This window comes from Mobula hypostoma, chromosome 2, assembly GCF_963921235.1.
Source record: "Mobula hypostoma chromosome 2, sMobHyp1.1, whole genome shotgun sequence".
Taxonomy (NCBI): domain Eukaryota; kingdom Metazoa; phylum Chordata; class Chondrichthyes; order Myliobatiformes; family Myliobatidae; genus Mobula; species Mobula hypostoma.
The window spans coordinates 250212264-250233736 of record NC_086098.1 but is presented as its reverse complement, the minus strand read 5'-3'; the positions used below and the strand labels follow the sequence as shown (position 1 = coordinate 250233736).

General features: G+C 44.1%; 1 protein-coding gene across 1 annotated transcript in view; it reads left to right on the top strand.

The window, feature by feature from the left end:
* Positions 1–21473, top strand: part of LOC134337684 (V-set and transmembrane domain-containing protein 2-like protein) — a 164870-nt gene that overhangs the window by 91522 nt on the left and 51875 nt on the right. The window lies entirely within an intron of this gene.

Here is a 21473-nt window from a genome sequence, read left to right as displayed (position 1 = left end):
GGGACTTCAGGGGCAACACTTTTTAAACAAAGAATGGTACGTATATGGAATGAGCTGCCAGATGAAGTATTTGAAGCATGTATAACAACAACGGAGTTGAACATAGAACATAGAATAGTACAGCACAGTACAGGCTCTTCGGCCCACAATGTTGTGCTGACCCTCAAACCCTGCCTCCCATATAAGCCCCCACCTTAGATTCCTCCATATACCTGTCTAGTAGTCTCTTAAACTTCACTACTGTATCTGCCTCCACCACTGACTCAGGCAGTGCATTCCACACACCAACCACTCTGAGTAAAAAAACCTTCCTCTAATATTCCCCTTGAACTTCCCACCCCTTACCTTAAAGCCATGTCCTCTTGTATTGAGCAGTGGTGCCCTGGGGAAGAGGTGCTGGCTATCCACTCTATCTATTCCTCTTATTATCTTGTACACCTCTATCATGTCTCCTCTCATCCTCCTTCTCTCCAAAGATTAAAGCCCTAGCTTGAGGAAAAACTTTTTCACCCAGAGAGTGGTGGATATATGGAATGCTCTGCCCCAGAAGGCTGTAGAGGCCAAGTCCCTGGATGCTTTCAAAAAAGAGATGGATAGAGCTCTTAAAGATAGTGGAATCAAAGGTTATGGGGATAAGGCAGGAACTGGATACTGATAGTGGATGATCAGCCATGATCACAGTGAATGGCGGTGCTGGCTTGAAGGGCTGAATGGCCTACTCCTACACCTGTTGTCTATTACTACTTTTAAAAGACTGTTAGATAGGTTTATGAAGGTTTAGAAGGTTATGTGACAAATACTGGGAAATGGAACTTGTTTGGATGTGTTATTTTAGTCAGCATAGACCAGTTGGGCCGAAGGGCCTGTTTAGTCCTGTATGACTATGACTCTATAGGTACCCTCAACCATCTTATCAGTAGAAGGAGCTCCTCAGTATCTCTCAATGTTTAATACCAGGTATAAAATGTTTTTATGTCTCTATATTAATTCATAGTCACAGAACACTACAGCACAGAAACATGCCATTTGGCCCAACTGGCCGATGCTGAGCTTTATTCTTCCTAGTCCTATCAACCAGCACTTGGACCATAGGCCTCCATACCCCACCCATCCATGTACCTATCCAAATTTGTCTTAAATGTTGAAATTGAACCCACATCAACCAGTTCCACTGGCAGCTCGTCCCACACTTTCACTGCCCTCTGAGTGGAGAGGGACCCCTCAGGTTCCCCTTAAACATTTCACCTTTCACCCTTAACCCATGACCTCTAGTTGTTATTCCACCCAACCTCAATGGGAAAAAAAGTTTGTTTTCATTTATGCCAGCTATACCCCTCATAATTTTGCATATTTCTGTCAAATATCCTCTCATTCTCCTATGCTCCAGGGACTAAAGTCAAACCTGTTCAATCCTTCCCTATAGCTCAGGTCCTCAAATCTTGGCAACATCCTTGTAAACTTTCTCTGTACTCTTTCAACCTTATTGATATCTTTCCTGCAGGTAAGTGACAGGAATTGCACACAATACCCCAAATTAGGTTTCACCAATGTCTTATGCAACTTTAATATACTTAGTGCCATCATTTTTAGATACTCCAGTACAAAAGTATTGAGTGAGCAGCAGTTCTGTGTGTGAAAATGACTTGTTAATGAGAGAAGTCAGAGGAGAATGGCCAGACTGGGTCAAATTGACAGGAAGGTGGCAGTTACTCAAATAGCAATGTGCTACAACAGTGGTGTGCAGAGGGGCATCTCTGAATGCATAATGTGTTGAACCAGAAAGTGGATGGGCTACAACAGCAGAAGACTACAAACATACTCAGTGGCCACTTTGTTAGGTACAGGAAATACTAAATACACTGAGTGCTTTTTGCTGAATATCATTATGTGAAAGAGCTAAGATTTAAAATATACTTTTCTAGAAGGGAAAATGAACATAATTGTCTGCTTCTTGCATCCATGGAGCCTGATAGCACCACATACACTTGTCCAAAATTGGCTATTTAATTTATTGTGCATCTTCTGCCCTAATGTGTTCAGCACTCATGGAAATCAACTGCACTTGGGGTATAATTACTGATGTTACTAAAAGCATTCTTAAATAATGAGGAAGTTTGTTCCCATAATGGAAGCTCAGTGCAATTGTTAAATTTGCCAGAGGTCAAAAAATCAATGTTGGCATTTCAAAGTAAGATCTACCTTAATGGGCCTGTGGGACCCCTGTAGCATTTGTTTTAATTAAAAAAAAAACACACTTCGAAGACCTTTTCATGGAAGTTTTGTTTACACACTAATAATTTTGTTTTAAATCATGTGCACATATGTCATTGTCAATCACACGGTAGTTTGTCGTCATCCCCTTATTCAGGGTAGTGAGAGAGGGCAGCTATTCGCTGATGGGTGCACTGATCTTGCCAAGTAGCTTGGTGTAGCTGGAAGAAGTCGCTCGTATTGATGTCAATTTGGTTCATGAGAATGATCCTAGGAATGAATGGGTTAATGGGTTTGATGGCACTGAGCCTGTACTCACTGGAGTTTAGAAGAATGTGGGATGTGGAGAGGGTTTCCTACAGCAGGGGAGGTTAGGACCAGGGACTCAGCCTCAGATAGAAGGATGTCCCTTTAGACCAGAGATGAGGAATAATTTCTTTGCCAGAGGGTGGTGAATCTCTGGAATTCATTGTCATAGACGACCGTGGGGGCCTAGCCATTGGGTATATTTAAAGCACAGGTTGATAGGTTCTTGATTGGTAAGGGTGTCAAAGGTTACAGGAGGAAGGCAGAAGAAGGGTTGAGAGGGAAAATAAATCAGCTATGATCGAATGGAGCAGACTCAATGGGCTGAATGGCCTGATCTTGCTTTGATGTCTTATGGTCTTATTTTCTGACAATGCTCTTTTAGTTTCAGGGCATCCAGATATTTCTGGACTATAAATTGGATGCAATTTCTTTTGTCTTACTTAAACAAAACCTATTGCTTTCCTGTTCTGTTCTTTGGATAATGAAGTCATTACTTGCTTTTCACCCACTGGAAATCAAAATAAAGTGGAGAAAGTGGGAAACAAGAGCAGGTCAGTGTTTCACTGAATTATCCAGGCCTTCGTGGTCAAACAATTTGACCTGACTGCGCATCAAATGTACATTTGCTTTAACTGGAATAGAGTAATAAATCCCAAACCTGCTCACTGAATATTAATAAGGCACAGCTGAGAATACTTCAAGCTGTTGATTTTGCACTTAATACCACTGATAATTCCATCTAGTAATAAGGGAGTGCTACACTGTCACAGATAACAGACACAAACTTCTGCAGGAACTCAGCACGTCAGGCAGCATCTACGGATGGGAGTAAACAGTCGATGTTTCAGGCCGCAGCCCTTTATCTGGACTAGAAAAGAACGGGGAAGAAACCATCATAAGAAGGTGGGGTGGAGAGGAGTACACGCTGGCAGGTGATAGGTGAAGCCAAGTGAGGGGGAGGTAGGTGGCTGGGAGGGTGGGGGGTGAAGTGAAGTGCTGGGAGTTGATAGATGAAAGAGGTAAAAGGCTGAAGAAGGTGGAATCTGATAGGACAGGAGAGTGGACCATGGAAGAAAGGGAAGGAGGAGAGACTTTATAGGGAGGTAAAATGGGAAGGTGAATACAAGAGACGGGTAAGATTTACCTTTTTCAATGAAGTGTCTCTAGCTAGACATTTGCTTGGGTTAATACAGACAGCAGGGTGCTATTAGCAAATGGGTGGTCATGTTATTGTTTTTTTGGGTGATAATGCTGTCTCATATGACTGGGAACGAGGGTTTTTGGGGGGGGAAGGTGGGGGAGAGAGACAGAGGATGGACCAGGTGCTGTGAGTCTGCTAACGGGGTCGGACCCTGAGCGGGGCATTCGGCGAGGAGAGGAGATGGAGACAGACTCGTGTGGAGCGTCTGGTCGACCACCGTTGTTGGTCCTAGGCGGCCGGTCGAGGTAGTCAGAGGGGCCGCAGGGTGAAGAAGGGTCCTGAGCTCCAACTGTTTGTGCACGAAGAGGTTGAACTTTGATAAGTGTGGTGCCTTTTATATTTTCTCTATTAATTATATAGTTCCAGTAATATCTATAAACTGTAAATCATTTAATCGTATCTGGTGTATTGTCTGTTATTTGGGCGGGGTGGGGTACATCACACACCACCCACACAAACTAATTACCCAGTTTGCCGGGGCCGAGGGCTGTTTCCCTAGACGACGGGGAGCCGAGCGACCCTGAGGCTGGCCAGGAGGGCTACACTGGGATTCACTATAATCTCTCAGGCGTAAATGCAATATTCCCTGGACAGCTGAGGTAGAGGGAAGTATCTATAACTGTAAATATTTAAAATGTGGAGAGAATAAAATATGGGGTTTAGGTAGAATTAGTGTAAATGAGTAGCTGATGGTCAGAATAGTTCTGAGCTTACTTCATATGTTTTTACTCTGCCTCCGGTATTTCTAGCAATCTGTCATTACTAAAGTACTGGTTGAGGATACTGGTGTATGCAGATTGGCTGTTGCATTTCTGTAGAATATAGTACAAGAGATCGGGTAGAAAGAGAAACATGTCACATGTGTCTCCACTGGTGTGTGATGTGAATATAAGAATAAGGAAATCATGTTGCAGCTGTGTAAAACTTTGGATCAGACCGTACTTGGAATATTGTGTTTAGTTTTGATCACCTCATTACATGGAGGATGTGAAAGCTTCAGAGAGGGTGCGCAGGAGATTTACCAGGATGCTGCCTGCATCACAGAGCATGGTCTTGAAGATAGTTGAGCAACCTGGGGCTTTTCTCTTTGGAGAAAAGCAGGATGAAAGGTTACTTAATAGTGATGTACAAGATTATAAGAGGCATGCCGTAAATTGAGTGGGTAACCAGAGACTTTTTCCCCAGAGTGGAACTGGCTAACACAAGTTAACCTCTCACTTTGGTAGTCTGAAGGACCTACTTGCTCCAAGCAGGCTTCAGTTATACCAGTGCCTAAGAAGAACATGGTGACCTGGCCCAATGACTAATGTCCAGTTGCACTTGCATCTACGGTGATGAAGTGCTTTGGGAAGCTGGTGGTGAAACGTACCAGCTCCTGACTGAGAAGCAACTTGGATCCACTCCAATTTGCTCCCATCACAGCAGGTCAACAGCAGAGGCCATTTCATTGGCTCGTCACTCAATCCTGCAATATCCAGACAGCGAAAGTGCATACATCAGGATGCACCTCATTGACTACAGCTCGACATTCAATACTATCATCCCCTCAAAACTGATCCATAAGCATCAAGTCCTAGGCCTCAATATCTCCTTGTGCAACTGGATCCCCCATTTCCTTACTTGCAGACCCCAGTCAGTCCTCCGCTGTACTCGCCCTACATGTATGACTGCTCCAATGCCATATTTAGGCTCGCTGACCATAGGTCCATAAGACGTACGAGCAGAATTAGGCCATTCAGCCCACTGAGTCTGTTCTGCCATTTCATCATGGCTGATCCCGGATCCCACTCATCCCCATACACTTGCTTTCATGCCATATCCTTTGATTCCTGATCTTTTCATCAAGAAACTATCAACTTCCACCTTAAATATACCCATGGACTTAGCCTCCGCCACAGTCTGTGGCAAAGCATTCCGCAGGTTCACTATTCTCTGACTAAAAAAATCCTCCTTACCTCTGTTCTAAAAGGCCGTCTCTGAATTTTGAGGCTGTGCCCTCTAGTACTGGATATCCCCACCATAGGAAACATCCTCTTCACATCCAACCTATCTAGTCCTTTCAACATTCAGTAGGTTTCAGTGAAATCCACCTCCCCCAACCCCCCCCCCACCCCCCCACCCGCATTCTTCTAAATTCCAGTGAGTACAGGCACAAAGTTACCAAACGCTCCTCATATGTTAACCCCTTCATTCCTGGAATCATCCTCGTGAACCTCCTCTGGACTCCCTCCAATAACAACACATCCTTTCTGAGATAAGGGGCCCAAACTGTTGACAATACTCCAAGTACAGCCTGACTAGTGTCTTATAAAACCTCAGCATTATCTCCTTAAACAACAGGAATTCTGCAGATGCTGGAAATTCAAGCAACACACATCAAAGTTGCTGGTGAACGCAGCAGGCCAGGCAGCATCTGTAGGAAGAGTTCTCCCCCTCCCCCTCCAACTTTCAAATCCCTTACTCACTCTTCCTTCAGTTAGTCCTAACAAAGGGTCTCGGCCTGAAACGTCGACTGCACCTCTTCCTACAGATGCTGCCTGGCCTGCTGCGTTCACCAGCAACTTTGATGTGTGTTGCATTATCTCCTTGCTTTTATATTCCTTGAAATAAATGCCAACATTGAATTCACCTTCTTTACCACAGACTCAACCTGTAAATTAAACTTCTGGGAGTCTTGGACGAGGACTCCTAAGTCCCTCTACACCTCTGATGTTTGAATTTTCTCCCATTTAGGTAATAGTCTGCATTATTATTCCTTTTAACAATATATATTATACATATCCCAACACGATAATCCATTTGCCACTTTTTTGCCCATTCTTTCAATTTGTCCAAGTCCTGCTGCAATGGCTTTGCTTCCTCAGCACTGCCCATCCTTCCACCTACCTTCATATCATCCACAAACTTGCCACAAAGCCATCAATTCCATTATCCAAATCATTGACAAACAATGTGAAAAGTTAGTGTCCCAATACTGACCCCTGAAGAACACCACTAGTCACCAGCAGCCAACCAGAAAAGGCCTATTTATTCCCATTCACTGCCTCCTGCCTGTCCGCCATTCCTCTGTCAATGCCATTATCTTTCCTGTAATGCCATAGGATTTGATCTTGTTAAGCAACCTTATCTGTGGCACCTTATCAAACACCTTCTGAAAATCCAAGTAATTGATCTCTCCTTTGTCCACCCTGCTTGTTACTTCCTCAACGAACTCTAACAAATTGGTCAGGCAAGATTTCCCTTTACAGAAACTCCGCTGACTTTGACTTATTTTATCATTAGTCTCCAAGTACCTCAAAACTTCATCTTTAATAATAGACTCCAACACTTTCCCATCCACTGAGCTTAGGTCAACTGGCCTATACAGTAGTTTCCTCTCTTTTGCCTTCCTCCCTTCTTAAAGAGTGGAGTGTCATTTGCAATATTCCAGTCCTCCGAGACCGCTGTTGTTGGCCAAATCAAAGGTGGTAATGAACCAAAATACAGGAGGGAGATTGAAAATCTGTCTGAGTGGAGCCACAACAACAACCTCTCACTCAATGTCAGCAAGACCAAGGAGCTGATTATTGACCTCAGGAGGAGGAAACCAACGGTCCATGATCAGACTAAACCAGTCCTTATCGAGGGATCAGAGGTAGAGAGGATCAGCAATTTTAAATTTCTGACTGTTATCATTTCAGAGGATCTTAGTCATAGTCATACTTTATTGATCCTGGGGGAAATTGGTTTTTGTTACAGTTGCACCATAAATAAATAGTAATAAAACCATAAATAATTAAATAGTAATACGTAAATTATGCCAGGAAATAAGTCCAGGACCAGCCTATGGGCTCAGGGTGTCTGACCTTCCAAAGGAGGAGTTGTAAGTTTGATGGCCACAGGCAGGAATGACTTCCTATGACGCTCTGTGTTGTATCTCAGTGGAATGAGTCTCTGGCTGAATGTACTCCTGTGCCCAACCGGTACATTATGAGGTGGATGGGAGACATTGTCCAAGATGGCATGCAACTTGGACAGCATCCTCTTTTCAGACACCACCGTCAGAGAGTCCAGTTCCATCCCCACAACATCACTGGCCTTATGAATGAGTTTGTTGATTCTGTTGGTGTCTGCTACCCTCAGCCTGCTGCCCCAGCACACAACAGCAAACATGATCGCACTGGCCACCACAGACTCGTAGAACATCCTCAGCATCGTCCGGCAGATGTTAAAGAACCTCAGTCTCCTCAGGAAATAGAGATGGCTCTGACCCTTCTTGTAGACAGCCTCAGTGTTCTTTGACCAGTCCAGTTTACTGTCAATTCGTATCCCCAGGTATTTGTAATCCTCCACCATGTCCACACTGACCCCCTTGATGGAAACAGGGGTCACTGGTACCTTAGCTCTCCTCAGGTCTACCACCAGCTCCTTAGTCTTTTTCACATTAAGCTGCAGATAATTCTGCTCACACCATGTGACAAAGTTTCCTACCGTAGCCCTGTACTCAGCCTCATCTCCCTTGCTGATGCATCCAACTATGGCAGAGTCATAGTTTTCTATGACTCTGCTGGCATCTTTTCTGGTGCCAGCATGTCAGTGCCATTATGAAGAAAGCATGGCAGCACTTTTACTTTCTTAGAAGTTTTCAAAGATTATGCAAGTCATCTAAAATGTTGACATAATCCTATAGCTGTGTTGCGGAGAGTATTGTATATTGACCGGTTGCATCATGGCCTGGTATGGAAAAAACAATGCCCTTGAACGGAAAAGCCTACACAAAGCAGTGGATATGGCCCCGTCCTTCACAGGTAAAGTTCTCGCCACCATTGAGCACATCTACACAGAGCGCTGTCGCCAGAAGCCAGTGTCCATCAACGAGGACATCCACCACTCAGGCCATGCTCTATTCTCACTGCTGCCATCAGGAAGGAGGTACAGGAGCCTCAGGACCTACACCTCCAGCTTCAGCAACAGTTATTACCCCTCAACCATCACTGTACTCAACTTCACTCACCCCATCACTGAACTGTTCCCACAACCTATGGACTCACTTTCAAGAACCCTTCATCTCATGTTCTCAATATTTATTGCTTATTTATTTACTTTTATTATTATTATTACCCTTTTTGTATTTTCAGTTTGTTGTTTTTATTTGCACATTTGTTGTTGCCCATTCTGTCGGGTGCAGTCTTTCATTAATTCTATTGTGTTTCTTGTATTTACTGTGAATGACCAAAAGAAAATGAATTACAGGGTTGTATATGGTGGCATATAAGTACTTCGATAATAAATTTACTGTGAACTTTGAGTTGAAGGTGATTGGAGGAAACTCTAGAGGTAGGTTTTTCACACAGTGGGTGCATGGATCTCACTGCCTGGGGTGGTGGGGGAGGCAGGGACATTAGGGACATTTAAGAAACTCCTAGTTAGGCACATGGATGATAAAGAATGGAGGTCTGTGTAGAAGGGCAGGGTTAGATTGATCTTCAAGTAGGATAAAAGGTTGACCAAAGGTCATGGGCTGACCTTTACCTATACTGTGCGGTCATTTCCTATGTTCTAAACTTCAGTTGTTTTCCCTGGAGCACCGAAGGATAGACATTTGTAAGATTTTGAGAGGTATAGATAGACAGATCCTTCTTCCCAGGTAGAAATGCCAAATACCAGAGAAAATGCATTTAAGCTGAAGGAGAAATTGTGTGGGAGGTGTGCAGAGCATGTATTTTTTTGCAGAGAGTGGTAGGTATCTGGAATGTACTGCCAGTGTAGTGATGGAAGTAGAGACAATAGTGGTGTATAAGAGGCTTTTAAATAGATACATGAATATGCCAGGAATGGAGGAATATGGATGGTCTGCACCCCAGAGTGCAAAAGGAAGTAGCACAAGAAATAGTGGATGCATTAGTGATAATTTTTCAAAACTTTTTAGATTCTGGACTAGTTCCTGAGGATTGGAGGGTGGCTAATGTAACCCCACTTTTTAAAAAAGGAGGGAGAGAGAAACCGGGGAATTATAGACTGGTAAGCCTGACATCGGTGGTGGGGAAAATGCTAGAGTCAGTTATCAAAGATATGATAACAGCACATTTGGAAAGCGGTGAAATCTTCAGACAAAGTCAGCATGGATTTGTGAAAGGAAAATCATGTCTGATGAATCTCATAGAATTTTTTGAGGATGTAACTAGTAGAGTGGATAGGGGAGAACCAGTGGATGTGGTATATTTGGATTTTCAAAAGGCTTTTGACAAGGTCCCACACAGGAGATTAGTGTGCAAACTTAATGCACACGGTATTGGGGGTAAGGTATTGATGTGGATAGAGAATTGGTTGGCAGGCAGGAAGCAAAGAGTGGGAATAAACAGGACCTTTTCAGAATGGAAGGCAGTGACGAGTGGGGTACCGCAAGGCTCAGTGCTGGGACCACAATTGTTTACAATATATATTAATGACTTAGACGAGGGGATTAAATGCAGCATCTCCAAGTTTGCGGATGACATGAAGCTGGGCGGCAGTGTTAGCTGTGAAGAAGATGTTAAGAAGATGCAGGGTGACTTGGATAGGTTAGGTGAGTTGGCAAATTCATGGCAGATGCAATTTAATGTGGATAAATGTGAGGTTATCCACTTTGGTGGCAAGAACAGGAAAACAGATTATTATCTGAATGGTGGCCGATTAGGAAAAGGGGAGGTGCAACAAGACCTGGGTATCATTATACACCAGTCATTGAAAGTGGGCATGCAGGTACAGCAGGCGGTGAAAGAGGCGAATGGTATTCTGGCATTCATAGCAAGAGGATTCGAGCACAGGAGCAGGGAGGTACTACTGCAGTTGTACAAGGCCTTGGTGAGGCCACACCTGCAGTATTGTGTGCAGTTTTGGTCCCCTAATCTGAGGAAAGACATTCTTGCCATAGAGGGAGTACAAAGAAGGTTCACCAGATTGATTCCTGGGATGGCAGGACTTTCATATGATGAAAGACTGGATCGGCTAGGCTTATACTCTCTGGAATTTAGAAGATTGAGGGGAGTTCTGATTGAAATGTATAAAATCCTAAGGGGATTGGACAGGCTAGATGCAGGAAGATTGTTCCCGATATTGGGGAAGTCCAGAATGAGGGGTCACAGTTTGAGGATAAAGGGGAAGCCTTTTAGGACCGAGATTAGGAAAAACTTCTTCACACAGAGAGTGGTGAATCTGTGGAATTCTCTGCCACAGGAAACAGTTGAGGCCAGTTCATTGGCTATATTTAAGAGGGAGTTAGATATGGCTCTTGTGGCTAAAGGGATCAGGAGGTATGGAGGGAAGGCTGGGGCGGGGTTCTGAGTTGGATGATCAGCCATGATCATAATAAATGGCGGTGCAGGCTCGAAGGGCCGAATGGCCTACTCCTGCACCTATTTTCTATGTTTCTATGTGCAGCAGAAGAGATTTAGTTTAATTTGGCACTGTGTTCACACGTGTGCAGGTCTAATATCATCCCTGTAGAACGCGAGGGATTTTCCCCGGGTGCTCCCATTTCCTCCCACAGTCCAAAGACATACCAAGTAGGTTAACTGGTATTGTAAGTTGTCCTGTGATTAGGTTAGGTTCAATCAGGATTGTGGTGTGACGTGGCTCAAAGGGCCGGAAGGGTCTACTCCGGGCTGTCACTAAAGTAAATAAATAACAGTATGTACAGTACTCATAGCACAACAGGGACAGTCCCTTCAGCTGACAATGTCTGGAAAATTAAACTAATCCCCTTTTCCTGCACTGAACGCACCTCAAATCTGAACTGATTCTACAAACTACAGACTCCCTTTCAGAGACTCTAAAACTTTTTTTTGCACAATTTGCCTTCTTTTGCACATTAGTTGTGTGTCAGTTTTATGTGTAGTTTTTCATAAATGATATTGTATATTCCTTTATTTTCCTGTAGATACCTGCAAGAAGATGAATCTCAAGGTAGTATATCGTGACATAGATGTACGTTGATCATAAACTTATGTACTCCTCTCACTGGGCTCATAGACAGACTGGGCTCATTAGCTAATTCCACCTACAGTCATGTGACTCCACGGTGCACAGGCCACCTTTCAGAAACTGTACATGTCTAGGGTCGGTATGAATTGGGGTTCAACCAGACAGGAACATTGTGATGGTCCCATTAAAGGAACCTCAATTTGAGAGAATGCTGTGCAAATATTGACCATATATAATTATCAGTAGCCCAGAAATGACAGATCACACATCAGCATAAGATTATAAAGAAAGTATATTTACCAATTTTAGCTTTATCAAACAGTTATTAAAAAAGGAAGAATGAAAAATAAATAAAACACTAGTCTAAATATGCACATAACCATTGGAGCTCATCTCTTCCTAAGCTGGGTACAACCGTTACTCATGAATGGAACCTGTGGTCTGCGTGAAAGCACTCGCCACTGTCCAAACTTCCCTCAAAATCCATTTTGAACAAACTGGCTCTCTCTCGGGAGCCATTCATCTGCACAAAATACTTCTTGCAATAGGGACTCTCCTTCCCATGGCGTTCTGCGGCTTCTTTTCTTCTGTCCCGCTCCGCTGCTCCCAGAGGACCCCAAACCAGACTACTGTCCGTCACAAATCTCTCTCCACCCTGCTGTCTCTAGAACTTTCTCCAGATCCCACCATCCTGATTGGCTGACACAATGTTCCTAAATTGAACAGCAGGGCTTCTTATCTTTAACCAAAACCCCAAAATAAAACCAGCAGGCCACGCTGCTTTTGCAGAAAACTGCTAAAGTGAAATACCTACAGCAGAGCAGTAAAAATCTTAGCCAGGGCATTGCATTTACTTTCATATTCCTCCATTTCCTGGATATTCAAATTCTTGCCATGTACCACTTCCCTAGCAACTGTTCTTTGTAAAAACAAACTGGCATTGCACATCTCTTCTAAACCCACCCCCCTCTCCTCACCTTGAAGCTATGCCTTCTAAGTAGTTAACATTTCACTCTAACCTACTGTATCTAAGCTTCTCATAATTTTATATACTTCTACCAGGTTCCCCTCAACCTCCAACTTGCCAAAGGAGACAGCAGTAGTACAGGGAGTAGTCGTCCTCACCTTCATTCAGTCCTCCCAGGTGAGGCGATACTTCACCTGTGAACCCGGTGGAGTCGCCGGTGTCGCTGGTGTCTGGCGCTCCCGATGAGGAACACCGCTACTTTATCCGCCAAAAGCGGAACTTCCTGGTGGCCAAATATTTTAACTCCAATTCCCATTCCTATTCCAACGTATTGGTCCATGGCCTCCTCTTGTGCCAAGATGCGGCCTCCCTCAGCGTGAAGGAGCAACATTTTATATTCCATCTGGGTAGCCTCCAAACTGATGGCATAAATATCAATTTCTCCTTCTAGTAAAAAAAATTACCTCCCCCACCCCCCTTCCATTCCCCACTCTGGCCTCTTACCTCTTCTCACCTACCTATCACCTCCTCCTGGGTCTCCTGCACCTTCCCTTTATCCTATGATCCACTTTCCTCTCCTATCAGATTCCTTCTTCTCCAGCCCTTGACTTTCCCACCCACCTGGCTTCACCTATCACCTTCTAATTATCCTCCTTCCCTCCCTTCCCCCCCCCACCTTTTTATTCTGCCATCTTCCCCCTTCCAGTTCAGTCATGAAGAAGGGTCTTGGTCCAGAATCGTCAGCTGTTTATTCATTTCCATAGATTTGCCCGACCTGCTGAGTTCCGCCAGCATTTTGTGTGCGTGTGTGTATTACAAAGTATATGTTAATCCTTTCAACACACATCAAAGTTGCTGGTGAACGCAGCAGGCCAGGCAGCATCTCTAGGAAGAGGTACAGTTGACGTTTCGGGCTGAGACCCTTCATCAGGACTAACTGAAGGAAGAGCTGGTAAAAAATTCCTTCGGTTAGTCCTGACGAAGGGTCTCGGCCCGAAACGTCAACTGTACCTCTTCCTAGAGATGCTGCCTGGCCTGCTGCGTTCGCCAGCAACTTTGATGTGTTGCTTGAATTTCCAGCATCTGCAGATTTCCTCGTGTTTATGTTAATCCTTTCTTTGCTTCTGTTGCAGTCGCTGAGGTGCTCTTTCATCTGCAACTGCTAGATGGCACTGTTGCTTGCATCCACAAGCCAACACAACTCCTATCACCTCTTCCCTCCCACTACTGAGGAACCCAAGCAATGTGTCTGGGTGAAGTATCAATTCACATGCTGCAGAAAACTCCAGTCTTCTTGTCCACCTTACCGTATTTGGTGCTCACACTAAGCATCTGTTCTACACATAAGGAAACCAGACAGAGACTGGGTGACTGCATTCAGTTCGTAAAGTGACCCTGATGCTCCTGTCGCCTGCCACGTTAAATCTATATCCCAGTCCTATATTGACCTTCCTGCCCATGGCTTCTTAATTGTTATAGTGAATGAGCTGGAGAAACAAAATAAGAATTAGGCTGTTCGGCCCATTGAGTCTGCTCCACCATCTCATCGTTGCTACTTTACAATTTTTCTCAACACCATTCCCCTGCCTTCTCCCCATAAATTTTGTCACTCTTATTAATCGAAAACCTATCAACCTCCACATTAAATATAACCAATGAACTGTCTTAGATAAACATCTTCTCTTCTGTCTGGCTACAGTGCAATCTTCTGGAGTCATTGTGGAGGCCCAGCAACTTTCATTTCTTTCTCTTCATTTAACGGTTTTACATTCTGGTGTTCACATTTTATCTGCCCTCCTTTCCCCAGCCGCTTTTGTTCCACACCTATCAATTACTTCGTTCATTCTCCCTCTCCCTCCTACGGGTTAGAGTCAGAGAATTGTGGTCACACTATGTTGGAGGCAACATTGAAAAGCTGCCCGGTATAATCCTCACTGATTTGATCGGATGCATTGCATTGTTTGTTTCAATGTATATGTCACAATTAAAGTTCATATTATCTTAATCAAATCTCTCTGCAACCTAAACTGAGCTTGTTTTCTCTCCCGGCCAGTTTTAGCCTGGAAAATTAGCTTTTCTTCCCAACGATGCTGCAGAATGCTTCCAACATTTTCTGGTTCGGGTTTTGCTTCAGATTTCCGGCTTGTGCAATTTGGTTTTGATTGCCTTGCAGTCTGAGGTTGTGACTGACCCAATCAAAACCGTCTGTTGAAAGGTCATAGCAGATGTTGTTGCTGGCAACATCGGCAAAGAAAACCGAGGACATGACCAATGGACAGGGAAGGGGTAGGTGTGGGGATAATATGGAGCTGACGGAAGATTCTTTAGCAGAGTGGTGTGGTGGTGGGGGTGGTGTGGACAGTGCGAGGGTACTGAGAATTGTGGCAGTTATCAGCCAGGACCTGAATTTCATAAGAGTGACATATCTACTTTATGTCAACCTGTCAGTCTTGGGCCAGGCCACTCAGGAATTTGTGACTGGATGCTGGACTGTAACTGTATGTGCTATGTGTGACTCTGCATACTGTGTTTTGTACCTTGGTCCCAGAGGAACAACGTTTTGTTTGGCTGTGTGTTTGGTTGAATGACAATAAACTGGAACTAGGTAAGTGACCCTGAGAAGAAAGGGGGTGCCATGGTAACACTCACATCATTACAGCCCAGAGTATCGGGGTTTGGATTTCAGCTTCGGTGGCCCCTGTAAGATCTCCTCATAGAACCCAGGTTTCCCGGGTGCTCCAGCTTCCTCCACAGTCCAAAAACGGTACGTTAATTGGCCATTGTAAACTGACCCATGATTAAGTTAGGGTTACATCTGGTCTGCCGGGGGTTGCTGGGGCCAGAAGGAACAACTCCACGCATTACTGCTAAAAACATTAAAAATACAGTAAATACATTTGCGATGATGGAAAATATGATATTGGTAGTGAAGAAGAGCCAAGAATACTCGAACTGCACTGCTCCTAGTCTCAAACTGCAGTTAATGCTGGTGTTGCTACTTGCATGATCTGAAGGTTCTTGAGCAACATATATTCTGCATTATTCTGTACAGGAATTGTTCTTTATTGTAAATAGTAAGTTAAGTTTAAAAAAAGTGGTGTGTCACTCAGTATCAGGACAGTTCAGAGCGAACGTACAGCAGAGAAACTGGCCGGTCGAGCAGCATCCGTGGAAACGATCAGTCAACATTTTGGGCCAAAACCCTTCGTCAGGAGTGTTCCGGCCCGAAATGTTGACTGATTGTTCCCACGGATGCTGCCCGACCTGCTGAGTTCCTCCAGCGTGTTGTGAGTGTTGCTTTGACCCCAGCATCTGCAGAGTATTTTGTGTTAGAGAAACTGGCCATTCAGGCCACCTGGCCCATATCATTATTCTTGTTCTCACACCAGTTATGTGCTCTGTCAATGGTGCTTGCTTAACGGCATACGTTCCATCACCTGACTTGTACTAATTAAGACAATAACTACAGAAATACACTCAGTGGCCACTTCATTAGGTACAGCAGTGGAATCTGGTGTGGTCTTCCGCTGCTATACCCATCGACTTCAAGATTCAATGGGTTGTATGTTCAGGGATGCTCTTCTGCATTGTTGTAACGCCTGGTTACTTATCATTAGTTTGAAACAGTCGGGCCATTCCCCTCTGCCCTCTCTCACTAACAAGCGTTTTCACCCACAGAACTGCCCTCACTAGATGTTTCTTTTGTCTTCCACACCATTCTCTGTAAACCCGAGAGACCGATATGCTTGAAAATCACAAGGGATAAGCATTTTCTCAGACACACAAATGATCCAATCTGGTACTAACAATCATTCTACGGTTAAAGACACTTAGATCACATTTCTCCCCAATTCTAATGTTTGGTCGGAACAACAACTGAATCTGTTGACAATATCTGCATGCTTCTGTGCATTGAGTTGCTGCCACCTGATTGGTTGATTAGATATTTGCATTAACGAGCAGGTGTACAGGTGTACCTAATAAAGTGGCCACTGAATGTACTTGCCCTTTTTGTCAGCTTGCTTGTATATGAATTTTAAGGGAAATCTATAAGCTAACACTGAGCTACAACTTCAGTGAAACTCTTCATTGTTTGTCAGCATGAGTCAGGTGTCAGTGCTGATTAACTGGGCTTTGGAAACTTGTGCTTATTCCTCATTCCTACTTTATTTATTTGTGCACAAGGAGAGTGGCCTGGTCCCTGTCACCACTCTGTTCTGAAGTCTGAACACAGAAATGCCTTTTTTTTTATATAGAAAAGGATATTGACCAATTGGTAACCTTGGGTCTGTTCAAATTTCTTATTTGTCTGATCAATCACCAGTCTATAGAGGTGTTAATTGTCAGTAGGTACTACAAGCAAACACACAATGATATTTTGAAGTTAGTAAAGTAATTTTCCCATATTTGGCGTGTGTGTTCTCCTTGTAATCTTCTGTTACATCCTCCTTTCCTTTCGGATTGTCAAAGTGCTCCGGTCCTCTGCCGTGCAAAAGAAGCTATGTTTTATAAATACCTCTCTTACCTGAGCTGACTGCACACTACCTGTAAACCTAGACATTGCCTTAACCCTTGCCTTGCTGCAGCTTCCACACAATTAGTGTAACTTGGAGCCTGTTTCCATTTTGAACAATCTCATTTCAACCTCAGACATGCCCAGCCCTGGTATATAAAAGCATAATGAAGAAAAGGCTGTTTGATTATCTGTCTAGTCCCTTTCATGGTTCCGGGCATCTCCAAAGGTTTTACGAGCAACGATGGACAGAAAAATCTACAAAGACCAATTAACCTATTATCGGTACTACTTCAGACTGTGGGAGGAAAGCCACGTACTTACAGGAAGGATGTACAAACTTTCTCACAGAGGACGCCGGAATTGAACTCCGAATTCCGGCATCCCAAGCTGTAATAGTGTTGCGCCAACCACTTTGCTAATGTCTACTACTGATAGACATGCATTTAAAGTGAGAAAGGAGAAGTTTGTTCAGAGAGTGGTGGGTGTCTGGAATGGCTGCCAGGGTTGGAGCATTGGTAAGTATGACAGAGGCATTTAGGAGGCTCTGAGGTAGCCAGATGAATGTGGAGAGAATGGAGGGATATGGACGTTGTGTAGATAGAAAGGATTAGTTTAGCTCAACATTCAATTATTCATCTTATTTATTGATTGATTTAGGGATACATTGTGGAATAGTCCCTTCCAGTCCTTCGGCTGCACCATACAACAACCCCCAATCAACCACAGGATGATTTGCAATGATCAATTAACCTACTAACCAGTCTGTCTATGGATTGTGGGGGGAAATCTGGAGAAAGCCCAGACATTCCACAGGGAGGGCATACAGATGCCTTGCAGAGGATGCTGGGACTGAACTCTGAACTTCGCCGCCCTGAGCTGTAATAGTGTCGCACTATTCTGACACATTATTGTGGGCCAAAATGACTGTTCCTGTCTGTATTGATCTATGCTTGTTCTAAAACCATCCAAAATGCTTTAGAGAATTATCAAACCCACATGAAGATAAAGTAGGTTTAGTCTCAGAAGGAGTATCATAGAGCATCTTAAAGGAAGGTAGAGAAGTGATTAGTTGGAAAGGGCAATGGAAGAAATTCCAGGAAATGTCAGCTGGAAACCCAGCCACCAGTGGTTGGAGGTTTTTAAAAACGCAAACACGAGGAATTCTGCAGATGCTGGAATTTCAAGCAACACACATCAAAGTTGCTGGTGAATGCAGCAGGCCAGGCAGCGTCCTGATGAAGGGTCTTGGCACGAAACGTAAGAGTCCTGACGAAGGGTCTCGGCCCAAAACGTCGACTGCACCTCTTCCTAGAGATGCTGCCTGGCCTGCTGCGTTCACCAGCAACTTTGATGTGTAGTGGTTGGAGGGGTACAAACATTCAGAGATTTGTAGGGCCAGAGGGATTGAGAGGGATAGGAAGAGGAATCACAGTGTGATTTGAATACAGGGATAAGAATTTTATATTTCAATCAGGGGCCATTGTCGGACTGTGGACACTGACGAGTTGGGTTGACGTGATTTGGTGCAGTTGGAGTTTGCCTGCAGAAGGGTGGCATTACAACACAATAGTAGGCATAATATTGTTATAGCACCAGTGACCAGTTTGCACAGTCTCACCAAAACCACGTGGGTTTCCTCCGGGTGCTCCTGTTTCCTCCCACATTCCAAAGACGTATAGGTTAGTAGGTTAATTGGTCACATGGGTGTGATTGGATGGAGTGGACTGTTGGGCATGAAAGACCTGCTACCATTCTGAATCTCTAAATAAAATAAAATAAAATTCTAGCCTCAGGTTTACAGGGGGTGGAGGGGCGGGGGAAACGAGACGTGAGCTGGAGCAGTCAAGTCTATCGATGCTGATGGTGTGGGCGAGGGTTTTAGCAGCAGTGTTGACTTCGGACAGTAACAGAGGCAGAATGGGCAGTTTCTAACATGCTCCTACACACAACGTGGGGACATGTATTGCAAAAGAGTCTGGTTCAGTTTTACAATATCCAGGTAGAGGAGTGATGCTTGTGATTTGTGTGCAGATCATTCAAAGTCCTCTGAAGAATTTCCATCATTTATTTGAAGAAAACTTCTGCTTATCGAGCACTGGATTACAGGCAAGCATTCTGAAATTTCCGAGGCACCAGGGCTTACTCACTCACTCTTCAGAGCAGCAGCTTTTCAATGTGGACAGGACATTCTCTAATACCCTGTCTGAAAGGAAATACCTCTGACAATGAAGCTGCCTGTCCAGGCTACAATGTGGTGTCAGCTTGGATGTTTGCACACAGCTTCCTTGAGTAGGATTTAAAGCACTGCACAAGATGGATCACGTAGGGGTTTATCGACTGAGCTTCTATCAGTGTATTGCCACAGTCTGCTTTTCCTTAAGAGGACAGAATATCACACTTTCAACAGAAAGTGTAGGAACAGCCCAGTCCATCACCGGCCAAGCCCCCGCCATCACCATTCAGCACATCTACAAGGAGCACTGTCACAAGAAAGCAGCATCCATCATCAAGGATCCCTACTATCACTACTACCAGAGTTCAATGTAAATTTATTATCAAAGTACTTCCATTCATGTCACCATATACCACCCTGAGATTACTTCTCTTGCAGGCGTTCACAGTAAATACACAGTAGTTTTTCATTAGTCATAACTCTTACTAACAGAGGAGGCCATTCTGCCCATCCAATCCATGCCTTCTCTCAAACAGAGCAACCCTTCAGTAGCATTGTCCGCTCTTCATCTTCCCCTTCCGCGCTGCGAGCGATCCTATCTCACATTCCCTATCAGTTTGCCTGTGTTTTTTGCAACTAACCGGTAATTTACAGTGGCCAAGATGTATTTGGCAGGGAGAGAAAATCAAAGCACATGGGAGATGGATGGCCCAGTGAGCACTCAATACCAGGACTGAATCGGGATTCTGGAGGTGTGAAGCACCAACTGCACCACCGTGCTGCCCTGTTAATAGTAAATGGGTGGTAATGGACAAAGCAGTATGCAGCCTCAGTGCAGATGGAATTATCCATCTGTTCTCAGCCCATTTCATGTTGGCTGCATAATTCATATCACCCACATCCTTTTATTTTAAAAATTCAAATAATTCAGCAGCTCCATCAGATAAAAATGCTAAAGCAGTAGCAATAGTGGCTGGCTTATAAATTTCTGTGTTACGATTCACTACAACAACATTAGCCCAGTGAACACCTGGAAGCCCAAATGCAACAAGCTGATTTTCATGGCTCCAGGCACGAAAATGTGAAGGAGCATCTGGTGCTCCCCTACATCAGTGAGATCTGACATACACTTTGGAACTGCTTCGCCAATCATCTCCACTCCATTTGCCACAACAAATAGGATCTCCCAGTGGCCACTGATTTTAATTCTACTTTGCATTCACATTCCAACATGTCAGTCCATGGCCTCCTCAACTGCCATGATGAAACCACTTTCAGGTTTGAGGACCAACATCTGGGTAGCCTCCAATCTGACAATATGAACATCAATTTCTCTAACATGGTATTTTCTCCGCCTTCTCCCCTTCTCAGTTTTTCCATTCCCCATTCTAGTTCCCCTCTTACCTCTGTTTATCTCCTTACCTGCCCATCACCACCTTATTCTGCATCTCCTCTCTCACATAGTCCACACCTCCCCTATCAGGTTCCTTCTTCAGCTCTTTACCTTTTCCACCTATCACCTGCCAGTTTCTCACTTCATCTCCCTTCCCCCTCACCTGGTTTCATCTATCACCTGCCAGTCTCTCCTCCCTCCCTTCCCCCACCTTATTCTGGCTTCTTCCCCATCCTTTCCAGTCTTGATGAAGGGTCTCAGCCCAAATTGTCAACTGTTTATTCCTCTCCATAGAGAGGACTTGCTGAGTTCCTCCAGCATTTTGTATATGATGGTCTGTATTTCCAGCATTTGCAGATTCTTTTGTGTTCATTATCTGTTGTTTTTGTCATCAGAGCTAAAGGAACAATGAAACAACTTAAAAGTAAAATCGAGAAACCTCGCTCAATATTTAACCTCGAAATCCCTACCTTGTCAAAGCCAGTGCTTTATAAGACCATAAGAGCAGAATTAAGCCATCTGGCCCATTGCATCTGCTCTACCATTCAATCATGGTTGAACAGAAAGGGCTGCTGTCAGCCGATGTTTAGTACTCATTGTTAGGATAGTTACTAATACAAAGTGAAAACCTTCATTGCAGCAACGTTTTGTATTCTCTTCATTTTACCTTACAATATCTAAAACAAGTGGAGCTTACCAACAATCCATGTGGGTATGGATACCGGGAGTGAAAGGGTTAATGTTCTGTATGAGGAATATCTG